The sequence below is a fragment of the Rattus norvegicus genome, chromosome 2 (assembly GCF_036323735.1).
Source record: "Rattus norvegicus strain BN/NHsdMcwi chromosome 2, GRCr8, whole genome shotgun sequence".
Classification (NCBI taxonomy): domain Eukaryota; kingdom Metazoa; phylum Chordata; class Mammalia; order Rodentia; family Muridae; genus Rattus; species Rattus norvegicus.
Genome location: NC_086020.1, coordinates 104,992,593 through 105,004,593, shown reverse-complemented (window position 1 = coordinate 105,004,593; position 12,001 = coordinate 104,992,593). Strand labels below are relative to the sequence as shown.

The following is a 12,001-nucleotide window of genomic DNA, read 5'->3' as shown; positions in this document are numbered from 1 at the left end:
CATTATTATCACTATTAATACTTATTCTACTATTATTTCATAAGGTATAGTCAGAAATGAAATCTAAGGGCTTATTTGTAATGCCAAACCAAAGCCCATATGATATATGAGGAAGTTAACTTCCAACACAAGGTCTTCAGACTGTGTCTTTGTGATGAATCCACTAACTTGTCAGACTTTTATTTATCATACCTCTTATCCCAAGGTTCCAAATGTTCATAGTTGAAGGAATCTGTCATCATCAGTTTATTTCAAGCAAGTACATATGAGTTGCTAGAGGAATGTTGAGTGTTGGGATGCAAAAACTGTCTACTTTTAAAACAGATACTCTGACAATGACTGATTCTTCACTCCAATTTATTTCTTGTTCAGCATTTATTTTATCTCTTCATGACCAAGTGTGATTAGTTTGCTGATGTTGTGAATATTTTACCTGAATCCTGACTCTTTTCAGCAATGATACATAGCATATGCTGTATGGGAAAAAGACAAGCTTCTGTTATTGTATATCCGTACTTCTGAAGCACCAGTATGTCTCTTACTGTGAACCAGAGCCAAGGCAATTATGGGTGCAGGGCTACAACTGAGAGGAATGAAGAAGGCTTTGAACTATTTTCTATTTTAGCTTCCAAATATATTTTCTCCCTTCACCCATTTTTCCCAATTTGAAACACTGGGTTTTGGGTTTTGTTGGAATCAGATAATCCTCAGTGAATCATACTTCTGTTCTCCAAAGTATTTTGGTGAATGGTCCTCTCTTATTTTTCCTTTCTTCTATGAATACCCATCCCTCTCCAGAATGCCATTCTCAGTTATTATTGGAGTCTTTCTCTTTTAGAGATCAAATCACTATATCACTTCCTTTCTGTCCTGGCATAAATCCCAAACTATGTGTTTTCAAGAAAGCCTTTTCTCAATACACTTCTGAGATACTTATTTCCTTTTTCTGTGACTTCTTATTTTCAACTGTCTGTTTCTAAATGTGCTGTCTCAGTTAAGAACCCAAACAAATTTCAATCCCTTTTCTATGGTTTCACTCTGTAAAATGTCTATCATCCACAGACTTACTCCATATTTTCTCTATTTTCAAAGTTGGGATGATTGCAATCTAGTTACCAGAAACTTCTGCTGTAAAAAATCTAATGTGTAGGCAGTAATTGTCATTTGTCTGACATAATAAACTTGTTCCCGTGCAGCATAGATTCCTGGCACAGGCTTAGTGCTAAAATGGGTGCTGGACAGTAAATAAACATGTCCAATGGCAATTGAACAACTTATTAGAAGAGATCAAGCCATAATAGGTGGCTTTTACATATAGTCTATTGTGATAATTCATATATAGCAAAGAACAATGTGTATATATTATTCATTAGTAATATAAATAAAGGTCTTTAAGTATTTTGCATTATAAGATTGGGTGATCTTAGAGTCAATGATATTAAGGGAGAATCCAGAGCAATATGGAGTCATAAAGAAGCTATAAGTGTTGATAGTTGGAGACTTAGAGGTACACATGCAGAGACCCATTTCTTCTAACAACCTAGTGGGTTTGGGTCTTTTCTGAAATCACTGAAAAGCATGGAAATAATATTTATTTTTCTTTTTTCAATTTTCTTTCATTATACGACTCAAACTTCAGTTGGATTTATTTTTGTTTTAAAAGGATTTTGCCCTTATGGATATCTAGGTTAGCTAAACACCCATCAGTTTGATGAAATAATTCATTTAATACAAAAGTTCTGAGAAATTACATGAAGCAGGACAGCTGTAGAAACCCAAAATGAAACTCTCCAGTATTGGAGTGAGCAGATTTATATCTTTAAAAATATTGGTGAGAAATTTTCCAAAAAAGTTGTTTCTTTATTGGTATTTGGCTGACTTTCAGAACCTCCAACAAGATGTTCCTTTTTTAGTGCTGGTGAGGTTATATACACATTGTCTTAGTCAGTATCATAACCACAGTTACTCATCAGGTTTATAAAAGTATTTATTTCGTTACGTTTCTCTGAATCTAAGAAAGAAGGAAAAGCATTGTTTGTTATAGTTGAACTCACTTAGCCCTTGCATGCCCTTTTCATTTTATAGCATGCATGCCTTCTGCATTACCAGAAGTACACAGAAAATAACTAATCAATATTATAATATTTATAATAATGGCATTGTTTCATAGGGTACTAGGTATCTCATTGTGTATGGCCCATATTTCTGGGTACAATCAGTAAATTCTTATTTTTCCCTTGAAAGCTATGCATATAAGTATTAGAATCAAGCGATAGTATAGCACCAATCTTTATGTTGCCCTGTGTGGCTTTCTGATGGACCAGCCATGAGCAACTGTAAATTAACTACAATATCTGCATTTTACAACACAGCATGTCTGACTTCACTTCTATGATAGCTGAGCTATGAGCTTAAATATGAGACAATAGTGTCTATGTCTCCACTATGGGTATATTATGCTATATTAAGACTTGCATAAGTGACAAGCATGGTGGTGGCACATGCATTTAATCCCAGATCTCAGGAAGCAGAACCAAGAGGATTTCTGTGAGTCTGAGGTCATCCTGGACTAAAAGCAAGTTCCAGGACAGCTAGACCTTTTACATAGGAAAAACCCAATTTTGGTTTTGAGTTGCTATTTTATTATTATAAATATCTAGGGCAAAATTTTTACATATGTCAAAATAAGTGACATTTCTTCACATATCCTTAATCAATCTCATTTATGGGGTTTGCCTCTTACATAAACTCAGGACCACTGTAAAGAGGTTCCCAAGTTTATAGGCAATTCCTAACAATAGGAACCTCTAATGCACAGGCGAAGATTCCCTTCACATGGTTCAGTAATTTCCCCATTGCTGTTTGTTATATATCATGTATCCAGATACATGATAAAAGAGTCTGCCTTTTAAGTTATGGGAGTAGAACATTATACTCACCTATACTCCTCTCCTTGTGAAAAGGAACATTTGTACTTCTGGGAAGTGCATCATGATATGAGGTGCATGTCCTCCCACTGGGGCAGCTGCTGTGACCATGTTCCTTTTCCTTTATCTCACCCAGGTTATTTAGAACGGTTGTTCCAGGAGCCAGAGTCCTCTCCATAAGGGTGAAATAATGAGGTCTCACAATAAACTAAAACTGAGTCTTCTTCAAATAATTTCAGGGAGTTTTCAATTCGAAAGGTTACAAGAGAAATATGTGACAAGGGGGGCAAGCACAGAGGGTCTCTGTCATTTTTCATGGTTGCAAATCGCATTTGATATATGACTCTTGTAAGCTAAAAATATGTAGTTCAAAATTCTGAGGAAAGTCAGCTGTTACAAATTATAGGTTGGACTTTTGTTAGAAATTTAAAAGATGATTTTGAGGTCAGATGTTCAAATGTGATCATCACAGTGTAATAGTATATAAGGGATGATTTCCGGTTTTCACATAGTAATGGCCAGTATGTGATACATACTGTTCACTTGAGTAACTTTGGTTACATTTGACTCATACATAACTGAGCATGTTTATAATGATGATTATAAAAAGGCACAACAACTAAAGATGACCTCTCACTGTGGACACCATCCTATTGAATGTTCCTTTGGCCTGACTAAAAAGGAAGAGACAGGTAAATAAATCCATATGAATAGTAATGTTCATGGTCTCAGACATCTCAGTGCAGATGGAATGGTAACAGCTTGATCATCGGCTTCATTATAATGGGAGGAATTTGAAAGAAGGCCTCTTTTCAGGAAACTGGATAATTATAGATAGGTTCTTCAATGATAGGTTCTTTGGAGCCCTAACTTTTCCTCCTGAAATTTGACTTTATACAATATGAGGAAAAGTCTATTCTGAGATAGGATCTCCTATAATCAATTCATTACAGGTCTAAGGGCAATTGGTGAATAATAAATCAGAAACTCAAACTCTGAGTATCAAAATTTCCATTTGATCCCTATAGTGTATAAATTTTGGTATTGTATTAGAGTTTTGAATGGTTGCTACCATTGAAAAATGTGTTCAAAAATTTCTCTAAACCAATCATAATCAACATCAAGAGGCCAAAGGCATATTTAGTCACACTAACCAGGTGTCAAAATATATCTGATTAAAGAAACAATCCAAGTTGTATTTCCTTTGCTTTGTTGGGTAAACCACCTTAAAATGGTATAATTTCACACATGGGTATAATTTAATACTAGATTTATTATATCAAAATTTAGTCTTGATAGCTGAACCCAGTACCGATAAATTTTTATTTTTATCATTTCACAACACTTGTTCTCAGTGGGATATTCTAAATCCCAATTGACAAAAGATTCAGTCATTGAGCTCAAATACCCCACTTACATTCTACTGACTTAAAATGCAACAATGATTCTTCCCATCCAGAAGGTCACAATGAAAAGCTATATTTATTTTACAAAATGAAACAGTACCAAACACAAAACTCAACAATAACAACAGCAGCAGCAGCAACAAAAACAACAACAACAACAACAACAACAACAACAACAACAACAGCAACAACACCAAACCCAGACTCTCAGGATAATCCTGTATTCCTGTTTCATTGCTAAGACTTATCAAAGCTAGACATAAAACATGTCACATTACTTTTTGGTAATACCATTTGCTAACATTTATTATGGGATTTAGGCATGCATAGGATACTTCGCGCTATGCCAACAGATAAATCATAACCTATCATCTGATTCACAGAAGAGTTTCTCTTAATTTTTTATAGTGTTCTGTTTGGATACATTAGTTTACTCAATTTGTAAATTTGAAAAAAAGAGAATAGAGTAATTATATCTCAGGCATGGCCCTCTGAGAATGAAATAAAAGTTAGGATGTATACTAGAGATATTGCTTGAAGTTTTCCCAAACTCTAAAAAAGAAAGACAAATTTAATTGGAATATAAAACTAAGATTATGAGCATGAACCACTGTAACCCCAAAGACACACTTCTCTTTGAAAATGTCTTCAATGTTTGTAAACAATTGAAACCTTTTACTGTCCCTCAGTATTTTTATTGAATATGTCTGTGGTATATAAGCTCTAATGTGTGTAAGCAAATATTACTTCTATTTTGTTGATGCTCATGCAATTCTATAGCCATTACCTGAGCAGATTTTCAGATGGTCTTTTTTTTTCATCTTTATTAACTTGAGTATTTCTTATTTACATTTCAATTGTTATTCCCCTTCCCAGTTTCTGGGCCAACATCCCCCTAGGCCCTCTCCCTCCCCTTTTGTATGGGTGTTCCCCTCCCCATCCTTCCCCCATTTCCACCCTCCCCTCAAATAATCACTTTCTCTGGGGGTTCAGTCTTGGCAGGATCAAGGGCTTCCCCTTCCACTGGTGCTCTTACTAGGCTATTCATTGCTAGGTATGCAGTTAAGAGTCCAGGGTCAGTCCATGAATAGTTTTTGGGTAGTGGCTTAGTCCCTGGAAGCTCTGGTTGGTTGGCATTGTTGTTCATATGGGGTCTCGAGCCCCTTCAAGCTCTTTCAGTCCTTTCTAAGATTCCGTCAACAAGGGTCCCGTTCTCACTTCAGTGGTTTAATGATGGCATTCGCCTGTGTATTTGCTGTATTCTGGCTGTGTCTCTCAGGAGAGATCTACATCCGGTTCCTGTCAGCCTGCACTTTTTTGCTTCATCCTTCTTATCTAGTTTGGTGGCTGTATATGTATGGGCCACATGTGGGGCAGGCTCTGAATGGCTGTTCCTTCTGCCTCTGTTCTAAACTTTGCCTCCCTATTCCCTCCCAAGGGTATTCTTGTTCCCCTTTTAAAGAAGGAGTGAAGCATTCGCGTTTTGGTCATCTTTCTTGAGTTTCATGTGTTCTGTGCATCTAGGATAATTCGAGCATTTGGGCTAATATCCATTTATCAATGAGTGCATACCAAGTGTGTTTTTCTGTGATTGGGTTACCTCACTCAGGATGATATTTTCCAGTTCCCTCCATTTGCCTATGAATTTCATAAAGTCATTGTTTTTGATAGCTGAGTAATATTCCATTGTGTAGATGTACCACATTTTCTGTATCCATTCCTCTTTTGAAGGACATCTGGGTTCTTTCCAGCTTCTGGCTATTATAAATAAGGCTACTATGAACATAGTGGAGCACGTATCTTTGTTATATGTTGGAGCATCTTTTGGGTATATGCCCAAGAGAGGTACAGCTGGGTCCTCAGGTAGTTCAATGTCCAATTTTCTGAGGAAGCTCCAGACTGATTTCCAGAATGGTTGTACCAGTCTGCAATCCCACCAACAATGGAGGAGTGTTCCTCTTTCTCCACATCCTCGCCAGCATCTGCTGTCACCTGAGTTTTTGATCTTAGTCATTCTCACTGATGTGAGGTGAAATCTCAGGATTGTTTTGATTTGTATTTCCCTATGACGAAAGATGTTGAACATTTCTTTACGTGTTTCTTAGCCATTCAGCATTCCTCAGCTGTGCATTCTTTGTTTAGCTCTGAACACCATTTTTAAATAGGGTTATTTGTCTCCCTGCAGTCTAACTTCTTGAGTTCTTTGTATATTTTGGATATAAGCCCTCTATCAGTTATAGAATTGGTAAAGATCTTTTCCCAATCTGTTGGTTGTCATTTTGTCCTAACAACAGATGGTATTTGATTGCAGAAAAATCTCTTCTTAGCTCAACATGCCTCTAGTTGACAGCTGAATAAACTAGCTCACATAACAGATCAAAACCTCAGGTCTATTACTATTTTTAAATGACAGAAATATACCATCATGGTAACCGTAACAAAGACAACCATAATAAGGCATTATCTGATTTCTCAGGAGCAGAAAACCATGCCTGGCACTGGAAGCATGAAGTCCCATGAAGTGATGGTTTTTAGAGAGGGTCCTGTCACTGTTTCACTAAACAATTGTGATTCCCAGCTCTATTGTAAATATTTAAGCTAATATTCACAGATATTGTAGCCCTTACCCATTCATCAAAGAAGGTTCTCTTTGCAGTTGATGAGACTATTAGAGAAAACCACAGCTACTCAAGGTAAATAGAAAAAAATATTCCATGACAAAGAGCTGCAGGGCATACAATAACATAGTAACCCCAGAACCATACATAGGCTCTGAACATTGGGTAAAATAGTTAGAAAGATTGTTGAACAGAGGATCAGAAACTTTAAGACTTGGTCTCTTAGAAATGATAGGGAGGCTTCACTTTTGATAGTCCAACAATATCATTGCTTAAATAATTTCTGAACCAAACGTCGTTAGTTACATTAATGCAGAATGAGGGAATTTCATGACACCAACCTTCTCAATAAAAAACTCTAACCACACAAAGACTACTGAGAGTGAGTATATTAGTTTTTCCCAAAAATGAACTCTATAGATTATAAGCCAATCACAGTTGGTTATCTCAGAAATAGTATGTATACTACCAAGAATAATGAACTCATCAAGTTGTTTGAAAATATTTATGGATTTGTTTCTATGTAATTATAACAGTTGAAGAAAATGAGGCAACAATTAGAGCTTAAATGGGAGATTAAAAGGACACAACAATAAAGCAAGGGAAAGGATGGAAGAAATAATATAGTTGAATTTTAATTTTAAAAATAAAAATATCATGGTGTTGAAGCAGAGGCCTCAGTGATTAAGAATACCTCTTTCACAGTCAAGAGGACCTACATTTAGATACCAATATTTTATGAGAGCAAGATAAACAGATCATGAGATCTACTTGGTATGTATAACAAAGTTATGCATGAAGAAGTCCCAAGCTTTATATTGAGGAAGAGAAACCCGCCTCTCAGAAATGGAGAGTGAGAGAGAATGAGGAACTCTGGTAGTCTATGTATTTGATTAGGCATACATACCAGGTGAAACTCATGTACATGTATGAAGTGACCCTCCATTTGTCCACATGGAAGAATAAAATGATAGTTAAATTATTGTTCTTTATGTATTTTTTTCCTGTTGAATCCTGATTTCGTATGCTGTATCAAAGAAACCTTTGAGCTTACCAGATTTCTCTCATATATATATATATATCTACTCTCACTCAAGGGAGTGTTTGATGAAGGAAAATATGCAAGTAGATTCAGAAGAATCCTGAGGGTTGATGATGCAAGGACTTTCCCTACTTTTATACATGCCACCATATACACTGATTGACTGTTTATGTTTACATCTTCTTCACAATCCAACTTTTCCTGTGGCGATTGATGTGACGTTATGTTGGGTGGTATTATGAATATACCCTCAGTGTTGGTCCCTTTTTCATTGATGAGGGACAACATACCCAGAGACGAAAATGGGAAATACCTGTCAGGCTATATACAGCATAAGCACTAATTGCTTCTTGAGAACCAGAACAATAATGTGCACAGCTACAGTGTAAGGGCTAGCATAGACAGAGTGGACCTTGAACTGGTTTTGTGCCTTAATATATTTTTGGACTCAACCCACCCTAACTTTCACTCTGAAAGCTCAGGCAACATTTTTTTTTCAGATTTTGCACACTAGTAAAGAGATTAAATCCAACTTTGCCAGTGGATGGATCCTGGTAAATAGTCCTTTCTTACCTTCTTATTGTATTGGCAATGATTTGAGTCACAATTCTTTCTCCACATGGTGATAAGATTTGAAAGGGTGGTGTATTTAAGAAGCAGAATTTTGTCCTTAGGAAAGTCAGAGAAGAACCATCTTAAACCTACAAGAATTTCTGTGGGGAGGTTTTCATCATCACAAATGGAAGCAAGATCTTTGACAAATAGTTTTCCTGTCATATCAAATGTCAGAACTGTGCACACTTGGTCCTGGTGGGGCACAGAACCCCTGCGGAACAATGAAGATATGAAAGACCATCCTTTCTTAACTCTTCTTTCCTTTGCATTTTAGGAGGAGATGAGATCATTACATGGAGTAGTGTAATTAATATAGCCATTTTAAAAACAGAATTTCAATTGCATAATATCCATTTTATAATTGGTTAATCATCCTATAATGTCTATATGTTTTTCTTCCCTATACTTTACACTCTTAATAATCTTTGAAACATGATCTAGTGTTCACCACTGGGAATTCTCAAAAGATGATGCTGTCTAACTCTGTACTACATCATGAGATACTTGATACCTAGGTTGCCCAAGCTTCCTGAGTTATGTACAGTCAATTAGTTGACTTAGTGGTCATACCCTCTTTCATAGCCAAGTTCACTTGTATTCACATCAAGCAGTTTTCTGTTGTCCTCAAATGTCATAATGAATCTCTTCCCTTTCTTAGTTTTCTTGACAAATAGAACCATTGTCAAATTTCCCTCATCAGCAGAATGTAAAATTCATGAAAAAGTATACATGGCTATTTTTTTCAGACTCTGAACCATTGCTCCCACACTGTTAGTTAAAGGTTGAGATCAAAGTTTTTTCTTCTTCCTCTAAGATTTCTGTTAGAGTATTGGACCACAATGAAGTATTAAATAAGTTACTTAAAATGAAAGCATTAAAAGTAAATGAAAGGAGATATATAACAAAATATAATATAAAATCTCTGTGTAGAACATCCTAGAGGGCTGCCTAATACAAAATACATTTAAATGTTTCTTGGTTATTAGAGATTTCTCTTTTTAACTCAGTATCCCATTTTTAATTGGGTCTTTGGTTTCTTAGTGTCTAACTCCTCGAGGTTTTTATATGTTTTGGATATTTTTTAGAAAAGGATAGCTAAAACAATACTGTACATTAGAAGAACTTTTGGGAACATCACCATTCCAGAGCTCAAGCTGTACTAAAAAGAAAGTATAAAAATGCATAGAAATAGACAACTTAATCAATAGAATCAATTCAAAAACCCTGATAAAACCCACACACCTATGCACACTTCATCTTTGATAAAGAAACCAAAGCTATACAATAAAAAAAACTGTGCATTCAACAAATGGCAGTTTTTTAAACTGGATGTCTGCAAGTAGAAGACTGCAAATAGATCCATATTCATCACCCTGCATGAAACTCAAGTCCAAGTGGGTCAAAGACCTCAACATAAAATCAGATACACTAAATATAGTAAAAGAGAAAGGGAAAACAGCCATAGTTTTTAAACTATGCATTAGTTCAAGAGACAATTTTTTTCAATAGAAGACCAATTGTTCAGGCTCTAAGACCAACAATTGATTAATGGGACCTGAAGAAACAGAAAATCTTCTGTAAGGAAAAGAACATGGTCAATCGGACAAAATGGCCACATACCCATTGGGGAAATATTTTCATTATTAATTATTGGTTGGAGACAAATAATGGAAGAGACTCTGTTTATTAGTTTGGAGAATATTCATAATGCTAAATACAAATTTACTATATCATCCAGGTATAATACTCCTTAAACTATGTCTAAAAGACTCTGAAAATATTCTACAAATACTTGCACAAGATTATTTATTGCTCATTTATTTACAACATTAAGAATATTGAAGCAATGTAAATATCCTTGAACTGATAGTTAAAATGTGAAAATATGTATATACACACACACACATATATACATATATATATATATTCTATTCAGCTGTAAAAATTGAAAGAAAACTTGAAAGAAAATGGATAGCCCCAACAACACAGTATATTAAATGAGATAAATGAGATATACCATGCCCAAAAAACAAACACGGAATGTTTCCTCTCATCTATGATAGCCAACTCCAAGAATTCATATGTAAGCATATTTAGGTGTGAAGTAAAAATTCTAGAGATGGAAATAGCAAGGCAAGTGATAAGGAGGACAAATTGGAAGGAATGGGGTAGAATATAAATGAAAAAAAGTTTAAGGTATCAAAAAAGAATGAGTAGATGGGAAAATGACTTCATCTTAATTTTAAAAATATATAAAAGTAATATTCCTCTTATTTACTGAAATTACATATAATATATTAAGGCAAATATGCATATATGTGTGTGTATACATTTAGGTATATATTTCTTATATATAGTATATATGTATATATGTAAAATGTATATATAGAGAAATATATGTACTTATTATATTTAAGTATATATTTATAAACATACATCTTATGACACTTGGGATGACAATGCTCCCCACCAATCCCATAGACTGTCTAATAAAACCACCAGTGTTTGATGAAAAAAAGATACTCTATTGTTTTGTTTGCTTTTGAGGAGGAGAGTGAAGATGCTCAAAACAGTGTAGGCTAATGCTATTGCTCTTCATTGTATTCTAGAGGTTGAATGTATTTACCAATTTTTGAAGACACAATGTATTTTAGACATAGGACTTGGAGCATCTAGATCTGAAAACCTCCTTGTTGATGATATTTCATAGTATAGGAAGGTTTTCTGCAGGCTCATAAGAGAAGAGAAGCCAATCTTCTCATAGATATATCTATGAACTACATAAATAACTAGCATGACAAGTTGTCTTTAGGGTCTTATGGTTGCATTCATATCTTGGTGGAAAGTACCTGCCTTTTAATTGGGTTTAAGCCCAATTCAACAGAATGGCGTGGTGTTAGAAACCTAGCCAACTACCCAGGGATAAAGATGTCATCGATCTTGAGGGGAATTTCCAACCTCCAAATAATAAATTGCCATAATTGTTAGCTGTATGATAATATACACTTCTGTACCCAGATAAGCATAACACTCACCTTAATTAAAAAGTCGGGGCTGGGAATTTAGCTCAGTGGTGCAAGCGCAAGGCCCTGGGTTCGGTCCTCAGCTCCGAAAAAAAGAAAAAAAAGTCATCAAAACAAGACAATTACTCAAATTACAGTAAGATTTTTGTGTGTGTATTACTTCTACATCTAAGACTTGGGAGGAGGTATGGAAAGAGTGCAGAGACAGGTAAGACAGAGTGATACAAAGTCTACTGTGAGTTTCTTTTCCTTCCAAATAGCAAAGACGCTTTATTTATGATACTTCACCAATATGGATGCCTATACAAACACTATCAATATACTTTCTAATGTTGAAGGGGGAGATCTCATGGAGTTCCTTCTCAACAAT

The 12,001-nt window shown here is 35.2% G+C and overlaps 1 long non-coding RNA gene across 22 annotated transcripts in view; it reads left to right on the top strand.

The window, feature by feature from the left end:
- The window catches only part of LOC103690087 (uncharacterized), a 132,234-nt gene that overhangs the window by 25,338 nt on the left and 94,895 nt on the right, over positions 1-12,001 (top strand). For all 22 annotated transcript variants that reach the window (XR_010063778.1, XR_590995.4, XR_010063781.1 and 19 more), the window contains one exon: positions 1-12,001. This exon is cut by the window's left edge; it is cut by the window's right edge. This is a non-coding gene — a long non-coding RNA (uncharacterized LOC103690087).